We start from the raw sequence: 15,048 nt of genomic DNA, 5'->3' as shown, positions 1-15,048 counted from the left end.
ACATTGGGCATCAGTCTGCTTTTGGTTACAGCAAGGTTGTACAAGGAGGGGTAGAGAGTTGAGCCTATTATTATTTTTTTTTTTAACAAGAGCAAAGATTTTAGAAAATGTATTGTCTGCAAATTCACATTTCTGAAATCCAACAATGGGCATGTTTCTGCTCAGTACATGGTAAATGTCGCTTTTTACACCGCTCAGCTGTCACTGATCTCAGGACAGACTTGGGAGGGGAGAAGATGTTTTTTCTGTGGACACAATTTTTCTGTATTAAAAAAAAGTAGTCAAGTCTCATTGTTCATAAAAGTGACATGTTAAAAACATTATTATTTTACAATAACACCTAGATGCCACCACCACGATCAGCTGATAGTAATGACTATAAATCAGAAGTTAGGACTTGTAAAACATTGATAAGGGAAGCAAAGGAACACAAGGAGAAATATATGGCTAGCAGAGTTAAGCACAAAACGGAACTTTTAAAACATATTAGGAACAAAAAATCCCGATAATGATATTAGTCCGTTACTAGATGGAAATGGTAGAACTATCAATAATAATGCAGAAAAGGCAAAAGTATTTGGGGGGAAAAGAGAAGCTATAGCCTCATCATATGGCAATGATAATACTCTTTCCATTCCACAAATATCTTAGGACGATGTTAAACAGATGCTACTAAAGTCAGACATTTTTAAATCAACAGATCCAGATAATTTGCATCCAAGAGTTTTAAAAGAGCTGGCTGAGGAGCTTGCTGGACCATTATAGTTTATTTTCAATAAGTCTTGGAGCACTGAGGAAGTTCCAGAAGACTTGAAGACAGCTAATGTGCCAACTTTTAAAAAGGGTAAATGGGATGACTCGGGTAATTATTGGGCTGACAGGCTGACATTGATCCTAGGCAAGAAAATGGAACAGCTGATACATGTCTCAGTTAACCAAAAATTAAAGGAGGGTAATGTAATTAATACAAATCAACACGGATTTATGCAAAATAGATCCTGTCAAGCTAACTTGATATTTTTTATGATATTAAAAGTTTCATTGATAAAGATAATAATGTTGACATAATATATTTTGAGTTGGTGCTGCACAATATTTTGATTAAACAAGTAGAATGATACACAATTAAAATGGTACACATTAAATGCGTTAAAAACTGGCTAACTGATAGGTCTCAAAATGTAACTGTAAATGAAGAATCATCATCGTGAGATCTAATTGCAGTGGGGTCCCGGAGAGATTGGTTCTTTTGCCCTACATTATTTAACATTTTTATCAGTGATCTGGGGGAAAATATGAAATCATCACTTATAAAGTTTACAGATGACAAAAAGATTGGGGGAATGGTAAATAATGAAGAGGACAGGTCACTGATTCAGAGCAACTGATCACTTGGTAAACTGGGAGCAAGAAAACAATATGTGTTTTAATATGGCTAAATATAAATATATACATTTAGAAATAAAGAATATAGGTCATACTTACAGGAAGGGGACTCTATGCTTTTTGTGAATAGAATGAAAAACAACAAAATAAATTTAAAAAAGAATGGTGAGCCTTACAACAATCCACCAGAAGGCAGAAACTGTTGTTTATATTATCAGAATAATAATGAGAGCTTTATAACTGCATCTGAAGTGTAGGTGAGCATTAATAACTTTGATAACAAAGAGATAAAAAAAGCAGCTAGACTTATTTAATATGGAAAATACAATAGCACTATTAAGGATATGCACATTTCAGGGAGGAGGGAATTTTCCCCTTTTAATTATGCAACTGATAGTATGAATAAAGGAAGTAACTTGCTTAATTAATTTGTATTCAGGACAGAAAAGTAAAAACTATGCCCAAAGACAATACATATCGCTTAGCAGTGAAAGAGTTTAGACTTACTGCATGAGGCCAAGATGGTAAGAAGGATTATAAAAATAGTCTTCAAAGACCAGAACCCCCTGGAAATTTGGGTAGCACTATCTGAAATAAGAGAAAGACATTGCAGTTAGAATCTCACAGCTCTTCTTGAAACCAATCATGAGCAAATGGTTTGTCTCAAGATGTAAGCATCTTTCTCCAAACTGCTTTGGTACAGAAACTTCGCTGGAAATATATTCCAAACAAATACTTTCTGAGGAGATTTCAAGAACTTGTTGATTCACATAGCTGGAACAATACCACAAGACTAACCAGGTCCTCAAGCAACCAGGCAATGGAAAAGTACATGAAAATGAGTAAAAGAAGAAAGAACTAAGCATTTGGTCACAAAAGAACAACCCCAAATACTAAGATACAGGAGGGGAAAATAATTTAGAGAGAACAGGTCACTATTTCCACACACAAAAAAAAAAAGTCATGCCTTTCAGATCTTTCCTACTTCCTAGGAGGGAATTGTTACTTTTTTACACTGGCAAATACAATATTCTAATAGAGGGGAATTTGCCCCTGTGCAGAGGGCCTGAACAAAGGCTATATACACCACTTAAATCCCACTGTCTTCTGTTGGCTCTGCATAAAGGTAAACTTAATCTTGAATAGAGGGACACAATGCACATGCCATAAACCCCATTCACTGGAGGTACAACAGGAATTAATTTGACCCCAGGACTGTATCTCAGGCAGAATTGGAGGAGGGGGCAGGAAACAGAATTACTGGGAAAAGGGGAAATCATTGAGGTGATGATGGACTTCAAAAACTTAGCAAGCTATTTTTTTCTTTGGGTTGATGCACTAAGAAACCTATACAAGAGGAAAGTATCTGTATAAACCACATTGCACTGCAACAATTCTAGTATTGCAGGCCTGATTCTGATTTACACTAAGGCCAGTTTGTACTGCTCTGGCAGTGTAAAGGGACCTTCAGATAGGTGTAAATTACATTTTCACATTAAGATTCCTTTACACTGACAAAGAGGTGAAAAGGGGCCTTGGGCTTTGTCTTCACTGCACTCTTGCCTCCATCTGGGCAAAGGTGAGTTAGTCATCCCACTTTAGTCTAATTCAACAGAGCACAACCACACTGCAGAAGAAGCAGTTGAGTTCCAAGTACCTCCTGTCATATCCTGGTACCATATCCAGTCATGCGAGATGCAACGATATGTGGTTGCATATATCCCATGATTCTCGGTGCTACAACTCATTAGGCTGCTCTCTACTCACTTTCACAGGGCTTTGTGGGATGACCTGTCTGTCTCCTGGCCTAGGAAATGAATTTCATTGCAGGACCCACGCTAGTGTACTGTCACCTCCTTGTGTTCTAAGGTCTGGATCCCATCTTAGGCCCCAGGACAGGCAGCTATATATTTTATGGAGGCAATGTTTCTTTGACAGCTTCCTCAGAGGCATGCCATCAAGGGATGAGAGCCAGTGTTTCAGAGATGACTTTTTGGGTGGAGATGACAGCAGTAGTGGCTTGCTGTACCAGCAGAAAGAAAAAATTATGTCAGCAACATGAAGACATAGGAGCATGGACACAGCTAATTCTGGTTTTCATGGAACACCTCCCCTATACAGACCTCCAGCTGTGGATCAGGACCATGAGCCTGGAGTAATGGGACTACATTGTGATGGAAACATGGGATGAACAGAAGTGGGCCCAGGGCTTTTTTTTGAGGAAAAGCACATTCCTGGAGCCGTGTGGGGAAGCTCACCCGGGCCTTGGAGTACCAGCTGAGAGGGGCAAAAATGATCTAGAAGCCTGTTCCTTGTGGAAGCTGGCAAACCCCAATTGTTACAGATCTGTTCATAATCAGTTCAGGGTTGTCAAATCCATGGCTGGTTCAGTGGTAATGGAGGTTTGCAAAGCAGTTATTGCTGTTCTGCATCCACGAATGGTTAAATTGGAAATTATCCCCTAAATAACTGTGGGATATGAACAGATTGGGTTTCTGTACTGTGCAGGTGCTTTCGATAGCACATATAGAACCACTGTATGCCTACAATTTGGAGTGACTACATTCACAGGACTGAATGCTATTCCATCGTTATGCAGAGCCTTGTAGCCCACAGTGGCAGATTCATTGACACTCACATAAGCTGTACTGGCAGAGTGCATGATGCGTAGGGTGTTCTGGAGGTTTGGGGTAGTTCTGATACTTCATTCTCTCCTATTGACACAGGCCTTGTCTACACAGGACAAACTACAGGAGCGTGAACTGAAGAGCACACTAACTGCCCCATGTGGACACTGCTGTCAAGAACTAAAAGTTCTAACTAACTAGTTCATGTTAACATAGCCCCGTTGAAAGAGTGTGGTCAGGATCCAAACTTGGTTAAAACATATTCCCAGAAAAATAATGGTTGGTTAGCAGAACCTTACCACTCCCAGAAGTGTTGATTTTAATATAAGATCAACCAGACTGAACAGGACAAGATAGGTATGCCAGCTTCCCATCCAATACTGAGTCCAGTTTAAGGTCATGATACTAGATTTCAGAGCTCTTAATGGGGCTAGAATTTCTACTGAGTGCAAAATGCTACTTTATTACTTCTCAAGAATGGGCTATGCTCAAGAACATCACCTGGCTATTATGCTAGTGAGAAGATGATACTACATGTTGCCTTAACATGCTTTCCAGTTCTAGTGTTTTCTTGGTAGTACCTTTAAGAATTATGTTTGTGCAAGTCATATTTTGCAAGTTATCTTAACTTTTTAATCTTTTACACTCACAAAATGCTTTTCTATTAATAAATTTCTAATGTTACCAATAAATTTCTATAAACAAGTAGCCAATCATAATCAGGAGTTACAATTGAATCGCTGAAAACATTAACAAACCTAAATTAAGTAATAAATTGATAGAGCTAGCACAGAAAAGATAGTTTTGTCAGCTGATCACAGAGTTAAAAAGCATTAATTCATTGCTTGTCGCACCAGGAGGCCAACTGCTTACAAAGGCTAAGTAATGTATCTTTGTGTAGCTTTAAGAGTTTCAGTGAAGCGTAATTGCTAGGTCTCATCATCTTGGAAATGCCAGTTAGAGGAACTGATCCAGAGATGTAAAAATGTATTATTCAAGTTTTCAGCATTATCCTAACCTTAAAGCAAATAGTTTAAAAAAAAAAGTAAGAAAGAAGAGAAATAAGCTGTACACTTCCAGGAATCAGAGACCATCCAAGAACTAACTGGGGTGTGAAGGAGACTTAGTGCAGAGTTTTTTCAGATGAACACATCCATTTATTCATCACCTCAACAGGTCATCTGTTCAGTAATGTTAGCAGGTCATACATCTTTCTGTACCTTGGAGTAACTTGAAAGAGTTATCATTTGCCTTTCATGTGGATGGTAAAAACACATCAATTATGAGACCATCTGAGACTTCATGAATATAACCAAATATCACAGGGGTTACTAAATAGGCATGCTATGTACCTTTCCTTCCTGAGCATTGTTCACATACCAAAATTCACAAAATATTTTGCTATCAAAATTACTTGTTAAGATTTTTAGTGCAGTCACAGAGAAAAAAAGGGGCTTCCATGAACTGAGAGCCTATAATTTGAAGGACATTTTAAATAAAAGTTTCTGATAGTTTCAGAATATAGATGTGGGATTTTAATAAACGCAGCCATCACGATGACTCAGGGGATTGCTAATGAGCTATGCAACTTCTCACCTCTAGGCTTGCTCATTCAAATCTAGGCAATCCAGTAGTCATGGAAAATTGTTATCCTAATCAAGCTATTGGATAGCCTATGACGGTCTCCATCCAGTGTTTACATCACAAAGCAAACCAATAAAATTAATTCTGTGCTCTCTTTCTCCATTGCCATTGACAATACCAATCTAATTGTCATTTGTTACTCCACCCTCTGCTTCCCGCCGAACATGCAGTTACCACTAAATCTTGTCACTTCTTTCTCTTTAACATCTCAAAAATCCCTTTCCTCTCCATCCTGACTGTTAAACATCATTCCATGTTCCAGTCACTTCCTTCTTTGACTTCTGTAACCTCTTCCTCCTCCGTGGACTCCCTAATACCTATTTCACTCCTCTCCAATCCATCCAAAAATCCAAAAGAAGAAGGAAGGCAGTGATAGGAGGTCAGTCCATAAGGGAAGCAATGTCTAAAACTATCTGTGCAGAGTTAGTGTTCTAAATTAGACACTTCAGTGTGGAAATATGCTTTCTAATTGCCTGCAATTTTGGATAAATATGAGACTACATTATATAGGCTCCCGCTGGTAATGGGAAAATCTGACTTATTATCTCTATTTATACTGCAAGTCATAAAAGAGCCCGAATAAATTTTGAATCCCTCACTGCTTGAGACTTTTAGAAGACACCAAATACAGCCACAGAGAGACTCTAGTGACTATAAATACAAGTAATTAGCACCACTCATTAGATCCTCCCAAGCCAAAGTTATACAGTACAATTTACAGTGGATACAGACAGGCATGTGTTTGCAATTTTAGTGTCAAAAGCATCAGAACACAGGAGCTCAAATGAAATAATTTCCAAACTTGGTACTGTACTGCCAGCCCCATCTCTTCCCCCATCTAAAGTAATCTGACCCTTCTATATCCTCAGAAACATTCTATATTAACACATTTTCAAATGGACCCTGACTTAGCCAAATTCAGTGGCTGATTCAAAGTCACCGAGCAGTGGGATCCAATTACTTCAGAGTGAAACGGAGTAAAATGATGACATCTACCTAATGATTTGTGAAAGCATGTTTAAAAAAAAATAGAGGTGCTTTTATGTGGACAGGAAAGTGCACCCCTACTGCTGGCGCACCCCCTCATGCTTGGGCATGGCAGGATCTGCCCTTCTGGTGATTCCTGAAGACAGTCACTCCAGACCTGCAATGCTCTGCTTCTTCTGAGACCCAGCCCTCTGGCCAGGTCACATATAGTGTCATCTCCCCCACTTTTCCAGGGTAACAGGAAATCCAACAAATAAAAGTCCCACACAACACTAGTCATCAATATGGCATCTTCCACCTTTCCTGGGCTCCTCTTCAGTTCCACTCTTTTTTTCGAGTATGTAGGAAGCCGCTGTGGCCTCCCACGGAGCCAGAGCCTGGGGAAGGACCCGAGAGCTCTGATTGGCCCCACTCACACCCTGCCCCAGAGTCTGCCCGGCAACAGGGGACCCGAGCCGTGATAGGGCCACCCGGCCAGACCAATTGGCAGCCCCAGGGCGGAGCCCCAACAGGAAGGGGAAATACAAAAGCCCGGCCCCTGAGCTCAGTAGGGCACAGACTGCCGGCCGAGGCCAGAGGCAGATGTGCTGTCCTGCCGGCCGAGGCCAGAGCCAGAGCCAGAGCCAGAGCCAGAGCCAGAGCCAGAGCCAGAGCCAGAGCCAGAGCCAGAGCCAGAGCCAGAGCCAGAGCCAGAGCCAGAGCCAGAGCCAGAGCCAGAGCCAGAGCCAGAGCCAGAGCCAGAGCCAGAGCCTAGCTGCCGGCCCCCGGCCCCACCTGGGCCCAGGGATTGGATAGGGCCCTCGAGGAGCTGGACTAGGTAACCCGGCCAGGACGACTGGGCCGAGTTACCCCGACCCCGATCCTGGGGCCGTGCTCTGGGACCACCAGACTGGGCTGAGACCCCAGAGCAGCCCGAGTGGCGGGCACCCCCGGAGGCCAGGCCGGATTTGGAGGAACTGCGGGCCGCCGAGCCCCTCCCTGCAGCAGGGCAGGACTTGGAGGAGCTTCCCGAGGCTGACCCGCTCCCCTCCTACAACGACCTGGAGGAGCTGCCCCCTGAAGAGGAGTTTCCTGCCTTGCCCCCGGTTGACGAGGAAGGACTCATAACGCTACCCCAGGTGGACCATCCTGGGGACACGGAGGCAACAGGTACTAGGGTCAGTGGGGAGGAAGTAGCCCAGGGACAGCCATGGCCTGTGGCTGAAGCCGCTGTATTGCCGGTGTGTTGCCGGTGTGCTGCTTCTGCCACTGCTAGGGCCCTGGGCTGGGATGCAGTAGAGACGGGTGGGCCTGCATCCCCTTCCCCTTTTCCCTAGCCACCCCAGGAGAATTGCTCTCCTGACCCCACCTGAAGCTGTTGCCTCCTCTGCTCACCCTGCCTAAGGGTTGGAGCCATAGACTCCTTGTTCGCTTGCCCTGCCTGAGGGCCTGAGCGATCCTCTGCTCACCCTGCCTAGGGGTTGGAGCCATAGACTCCTCCTTCGCTCGCCCTGCCTGAGGGCCTGAGCGATCCTCTGCTCACCCTGCCTAGGGGTTGGAGCCATAGACTCCTCCTTCGCTCGCCCTGCCTGAGGGCCTGAGCGATCCGCCTCTGCTCACCCTGCCTAAGGGTGGACTATTAGGACTACTTACTTGCCAAGTGTGAGCTATTCCCTGTCTGTAGGAAGCTGCTGGGGCCTCCCACGGAGCCAACACTCCTACAGAGTAGTATGGAATTCTCGCTGCGTCATAGTCTCCACCGAGAAATGACGCGTGAGAGAGAGTATTTTGACGGCAGATTTAATTTTCCTGCTGGATTCTTTACCATCATGTTGTTTAACTAGACTGTACTGGCCTCCTCAAGTGCTATGATACTCCAGCACAGAAACTTCTACAATAAGCAAGCTCTATATGTCCTTTAGGGATAAGCCAGGCTAAGCCCCGGGGATCTTTTGCTTATGCCTAGTAATTCTTCCCCTCAGAATCCAAGCAACATAAAGATACAGTTCCTTCTTGTTAGGGATTTTTAGTTCCTTCCTTCACTTCTGTTGTGAGCTTCAAACTCAGCTGATGGGAGGAATTCACTTGCTTGGCTCATCTTCATGGGAGGGAGGAGAACAAACAACAAAGTCTTTTGTCCTCTTTGATGCTCCACACTAGTCCATCTGGTATCAATGGGCATTCCTTGTTGGGCAGAACATAACACCTTCTGTTGGAGACCAGCATTTCACACTAGTTAACATCTCTCTCCTGTCAGGTGAATTACACAGTTACAGAACCTTATAATGCACATGCTCAACTATTAACTTATAATATTGGATACAATGGTTATAAGTGAGATTCATGCATGCAGCATTTTACTGGCATTCAATAAAGTCTAAACACTACACACATTCTTATAATTCTAATACCAATTTTAACAATATTAATACACAGGTAAGCCAGTGATTCCAGCTATGTGTTTGTCAGTGTTCAGCTGAGATATGGAGACCTTGGCAGGAGCAGGCATCTGGGTTGCCAACACCACAGCAGCTATAAAATTCTGGCTCTGCACTCTGATCAGATCCAAGGCTTGTATGGCTGGATTCCCTAAAAGGGACCTGTGGCACTTACCATCACCACCATAGACTTCATTTGGTACCATCTTTTATTTTTCAGGTTAGTTACTATGAGGTCATATTTTCATACAGGCTGCATTATGCTCTTATTGTATGTTATTAGACTGTGCCTACTCTTTGTAATGGGTGTGTTTAAGTCCAATTCACCCTGAGGATTTACACTGCAGGAGGTTCTGCTATCCAGCTGAAATCACACGGGCATTTCCCTAGAAACACTGTTGCATGCATGGAGGCGGGAATTGTCCCTTTTTGCTTTCCTGTCCTGAGAGCCTGAACCTGATATGCTCTCAGGTTGAAGGAGAGAGAGAATCATGATGACATCACCACTGTAGGATGTGCCATACCTTTTGTATATGGGTCTGGCTGACTATTTCTGAGAACTTCCTCTGCTCTTGCACACATGGCTAAAATAGTTCAACTTGCCACATTCCTTGCAATGCTGTCCAACATGGGCGCTTCTTCATTACCCATCCACACTGTCTCACAGTAAATGCATCTCACCATGGAACCCTGGCTACCTGCTCTCTTTTGCTGTTGTCTTTCTGCATGTACTTCTGGAGGTACTGTGCCTCCTAGGACTTTTGTCCATTCTCTTGAGGCTTCTGTTTCATGCACAATGTCTAAGCACCTATCTAATGTGAGATCACCTTCCCAGAGCAGCTGCACCTGCAGATGATGATCCCAAGTGCTCCAGACTATCCTGTTCTGAATTAGTCTGTCAAAATTGCATGTAGCAGCCAGTGTGTGTAAGGCTGTAACATGGAGATCTATCTCCTCCCCTTTGGATAGGTCTCTACTGAAAACCCTACATTGCTCCAGTTTCATCCTGCTCTGGGAAGCAATGGGATCTCAGGGCTGCTGTGAGGCTTGAGGCAGTGGTGAGCTTCATAGTGCTCTCTGCTGTGTTTTCCCAATAAGGTAAAATAACAGTTTTACTTTCCTGCTGTTGTCCTCTGGTATGGCCAGCTCTGTGTACAGCTCAACCTCCTCTTTCCACTGGGTCCATCGCTGGGCTAGGTTTGTGTCTACAAAGTCCAGGACTCTAGGGGCTTCAGACAAATTTCATGGCTCACGCTGCCAGTTGCTGCACTGCAGAGAATTCACACTCAGACGCTGCCACCATATTTCAGTCACAAAGAGTGCAGCTCCATGCAGGTTAAGTTGAACAAATGGAACTTTATTAAGCCCTGTGGGTGACTCTGTCCATGAGTCTGAGCTGCTTCCAGACTCACTCCCCAGCTTCCCTGTTCCACTGCTCTCCTTCCTTTTCCTCCAGGGAACATGGGCCCTCTGACTCCTGTTCCACTGATCATGATACCAAGCAGGGCACAGAGAAGGCCTCACTACCATATATAACCCAATTTATCTAAACAATTGTACACAGCAATAGAGTCTGTTAACTGTGATTTATGTAACTCCATTGTAATTGCTTTTTTACATTTATATAACTGACAATTATCCTTTGCTTTTCCTCAAAATCTACTTGACAGTTTTCCTTATCTAAAACACGATATGGTTACTATTCAGTGCTGAAGGTGTTTTGCCTAGAAGCTGATCACCAGATAAATTCACTACCACCCAAATGAGACCCTGAATATGCTGAGAAAGGTTTTATGTCCATTCAGCGAAGTAACATTGTGATGTTTGGATTGTTCCCTGGTCATTGATAGGTAGGTCTTATAAATTAGAGACCACTGTGATATTCTAGTCTGACCTCCTGTATCACACAGGCCACAGGACTTCCCTGAATTAACTTATTCCTGTTTGAATGAGAGCACATCTTTTAGAAACCAAATCCAATCTTGATTTTTTTTAAACTGTCAGTGATGGAGAATTCATCGCAACCTTTGGTAAGTTATTCTACTCTTGCTCTTAAAAATCATTGCTTTAGTTCCAGTCTGATTTTGTCTAAAACTTCCAGGCATTGAATCTCATTTGATAGACTGAAAGACTCATTATTAAATTATGTTCCCTATGTAGAAACTTCTAAACTGTGATCAAATTACCCCCAAACCTTCTTATAGTCTGGTGGGTCTGTCCACCATCTTGGGGACAAAACAGTCAGCTACACCCATCTCTGCTTTAGCCTTCTACATAGAATCTTTTATTCTTCTGCTACACAAACGAATGGAAAAACAACAAACATGACAGTCCTGACCTCGACTGATACTGCAGGGTTTTCTTCCATCATGTAGATCAAGAGTCAAAGCCTCCCCTAGCCTTAGGTGGAACATTGGAAATGGAGGTGGGTGGATGTACCGCCCGCCGTCCTTGTCCTTGTCTTCGTCCTTGTCCTCGTCCTCGTCCTCTTCTTCTGCCACTGCTGAAGGAAATATGTCTCCCCTAAACCTCTCCCTTACAAGGCTGAGTTCTTCCTTATATCTTCCAGCTGGGAATTAGAGCCAATCATTAGCTGCTACTTAGCTGAATCAGCTGGTTCCCAATACCTGCCTGCTGAACTTCTCCTTACGGTGGGGCTTGCTGCTCCCTGGCTCCGCAGGCCCTTTGAGGGGCAGACTGCCCTGCTGCACTTCTCTTTGTCAGCCATTTTAGACTCATTATTCCACTGGGAGCTCAGATTCAGCTGATGATCCAACATAGAATCAAGAGTGTAGGGCTGGAAGGGACCTCAATAGGTCATCTAGTCCAGTCGCCTGCACTCAAGGCAGGACTAGGTAATAACTAGACCATTCGTGACAGATGTTAGTCCAAACTGTTCTTAAAAGCTTCCAATGATGAAGATTCCACAACCTCCCTAGTCAATTTATTCCATTGCTTAACTATCCTGACAGGTTGGATTTTTTTTCTAATGTCCAACCTATACCACCCTTGCTGTAATTTAAGCCCATTACTTCTTGTTCTATCTTCAGAGGTTAAGAAACAATTTTTCACCCTCCTCCTTGTAACCCACTTCTATTTCTGGGTTACTTGGGAGCCGGCAACACTCACCTGTGTGCAAAGGCGCCTAAGGTTGTTAACAACAAAGGAGATCCTGAGTATCCCAGTGGTGATGTAGAATAGGTGGGAATCCTCTATCCACCCCCCTGCTGCAGTCCCTTTACTTTCAAAGGAATTTAAACTTGGCGGTGCCTCCACCTGGCTGGCCCCTGCACACGCTTAATAGCAGGACTTGGGAGCTTCCAGGACTAAATTTAGTCTGATGATGATGATAATAATAATTAATAATAATCTGAGACAGGTCTAACAACAATTGCACTTATGCAAATGAAACATCCAATATACTTAAATTAGAGTTAACACAACTTTACTTAACAAATTAAAGAAATATGGCAAAACAGACTGAAATTAAACATCACTATTATGTTATATCCACAGGGCAGCTGAATAAATCAATTAATAAAAATAGTATGAAAACAAATGAAACTTGTCTAAACTTGCATTTACACTGCCACTGTTTACCCCACCTGCAGAGTGTACACTCCCCAAGAGTTCAGAGCCCTAACCCCTTGCTTGCATGGGCGCGCTTGAAGATCTGAAGAAGACAGCACTCTGTGGGTTCGGTGTTCCAGTTCAGCCCAGTTCTCACGCTGGAGATCTGGAGCTGGCCCAACCAAATGCCTGCAGTCCTGGCCCTGCTTGAAAGGACTCTCTCTCTGCCTCTTCTCAGGCCCAGTCAAAGTCTCTCTGCAGTGCACCTTCCCTTACACGCCCTGCCCCAAACAACAGCGGGGGGGTGGCACTCACACTACCTCCACTGCAGGCCCACCTCAGGCAGCTCCAGGCTCAGTCCCTGCCCAGGCTTGCTACCAACCTCCAAATGCTCCAATGCTACCAACCTCCAAAGCTCCCTGCTCGATCAGGCTCCAGCAGGCTCTTAGCCGCAGCTTTGGGACTCCGGCAGCTTCCAGACTCAGCTGCACTCCACCCTAGCACCAAAATGGAGTCCCCCACATGCTATTCCCTGTCTCTCTGGAAGGGGAAATGTCTCTCTCCTTTTCCCCAAGGCATCATGGGAGTTGTAGTCTCCCAGGATCTTCCCAACTGTAAACTCCCAATCAAGTTCCAAGGCCCCTGAAGTACAGGGTGCCTACACAACATTTTATGTACTTGAAAAATGTTATCATGTCCCCCCTCAGTCTTCTTTTCTCCAGACTAAACAAAACCAATGGTTTTTAATCTTCCCTCATAGGTCATGTTTTCCAGACCTTCAATCATTTTTGTTGCTCTTTGCTGGACTTTCTCCAATTTGTTCATATCTTTCCTGAAATGTGGTGCCCAGAACTGGACATAATACTCCAGCTGAAGCCTTATCAGCATGGAGTAAAGCAGAAGAATTATTTCTCATGCCTTTCTTACAACAGTCATAGAATCATTGAAGATTATGGTTGGAAGGGACCTCAAGAGGTCATCTAGTCCAACACTCCAGCTAATACATCCCAGAATTATGGTGTGTGTTTTTTTGCAACAGTGTTACACTGTTGACTCATATTTAGCTTGTGATCTACTATAACCCCCAGATTCCTTTCCTCACTACTCCATCTTACGGAGTCATTTCCCATTTTGTATTTGTACAATTGATTGTTACTTCCTAAGTGGAGTATTTTGCATTTTCCTTATAGAATTTCATCCTATTTATTTCAGACCACGTCTCCAGTTTGTCCAGAACATTTTGGATTTTAATCCTATCCTCCAAAGCACTTGTAACCCCTCCTAGCTTGGTATCATCTGCAATCTTTATAAGTGTACTTTCTATGCCATTATCTAAATCATTTATGAAGATATTGACCAGAACCGGACCGATCCCTAAGGGACTCACTAGATATGCCCCTCCAGCTTGACTGTAAACCACTGATAACTACTCTCTGGGAAAGGTTTTCCAACCAGTTATGTACCCATCATATAGTAGCTCCATCTAGGCCATATTTCTCTCGTTTGTTTGAGAAGGTCATGTGAGACAGTATCAAAACCTTTTTAAAGTCAGGATATACTTCCTGTTTTCCCCCATTCACAAGGTTTGTTACCCTGTCAAAGAAAGCTATTAGGTTGGTTTGACATGATTTATTCTTCACAAATCCATGTGGACTGTTACTTAACACCTTACTATCTTCTAGGTGTTTGAAAATTGATTGCTTGATTATTTGCTCCATTATTTTTCCAGGTACTGGAGTTAAGATGACTGAACTGTAATTCATCAGGTTGTCCTTTTTCCCCTTTTTATAGATTGGCACTATATTTGCCCTCTTCCAGTGCTCTGGAATCTTTCCTGTCTTCCATGAGTTTTCCAAAATAATTGCTAATGGTTCAGATATCTCCTCAGTCAGCCCCTGCTTACTTGAAGACATCTAACTTGTCTAATTGATTTTTAACTTGTTCTTTCCCTATTTTAGCCTCTGATCCGACCTCATTTTCACTGGCATTCACTATGTTAGACATCCAATCGCTACTAACCTTTTTGGCGAAAACTGGAAAAAAAAGGCATTTAGCACGTCTGCCATTTCCACATTTTCTGTTATTGTCTTTCCTCCCTCATTGAGTAATGGGCCTATCCTGTTCTTGGTAGTCCCCTTGCTTCTAATGTAGACTGTTTTCTTGTTACACTTTATGTCTCTAGCTAGTTTAATCTCATTTTGTGTCTTGGCCTTTCTAATTTTGTCCATACATGCTTGTGTTTGTTTATATTCCGCCTTTGTAATTTCACCTAGTTTCCACTTTTTGTAGGACTCTTTTTTTGTATTTCAGATCATTGAAGATTTCCTGGTTAAGCCATGGTAGTCTCTTGCCATACTTCTTATCTTTCCTGCACAGTGGGATAATTTGCTTGTGTGCCCTTAATAATGTCTCTTTGA

Source organism: Emydura macquarii, unplaced genomic scaffold (assembly GCF_026122565.2).
Source record: "Emydura macquarii macquarii isolate MOO-44397 ecotype Brisbane River unplaced genomic scaffold, CSIRO-AGI_Emac_v2 contig_2636, whole genome shotgun sequence".
NCBI lineage: Eukaryota > Metazoa > Chordata > Testudines > Chelidae > Emydura > Emydura macquarii.
The sequence above is the reverse complement of the archived record's forward strand: the minus strand, read 5'-3'. Positions refer to the sequence as shown.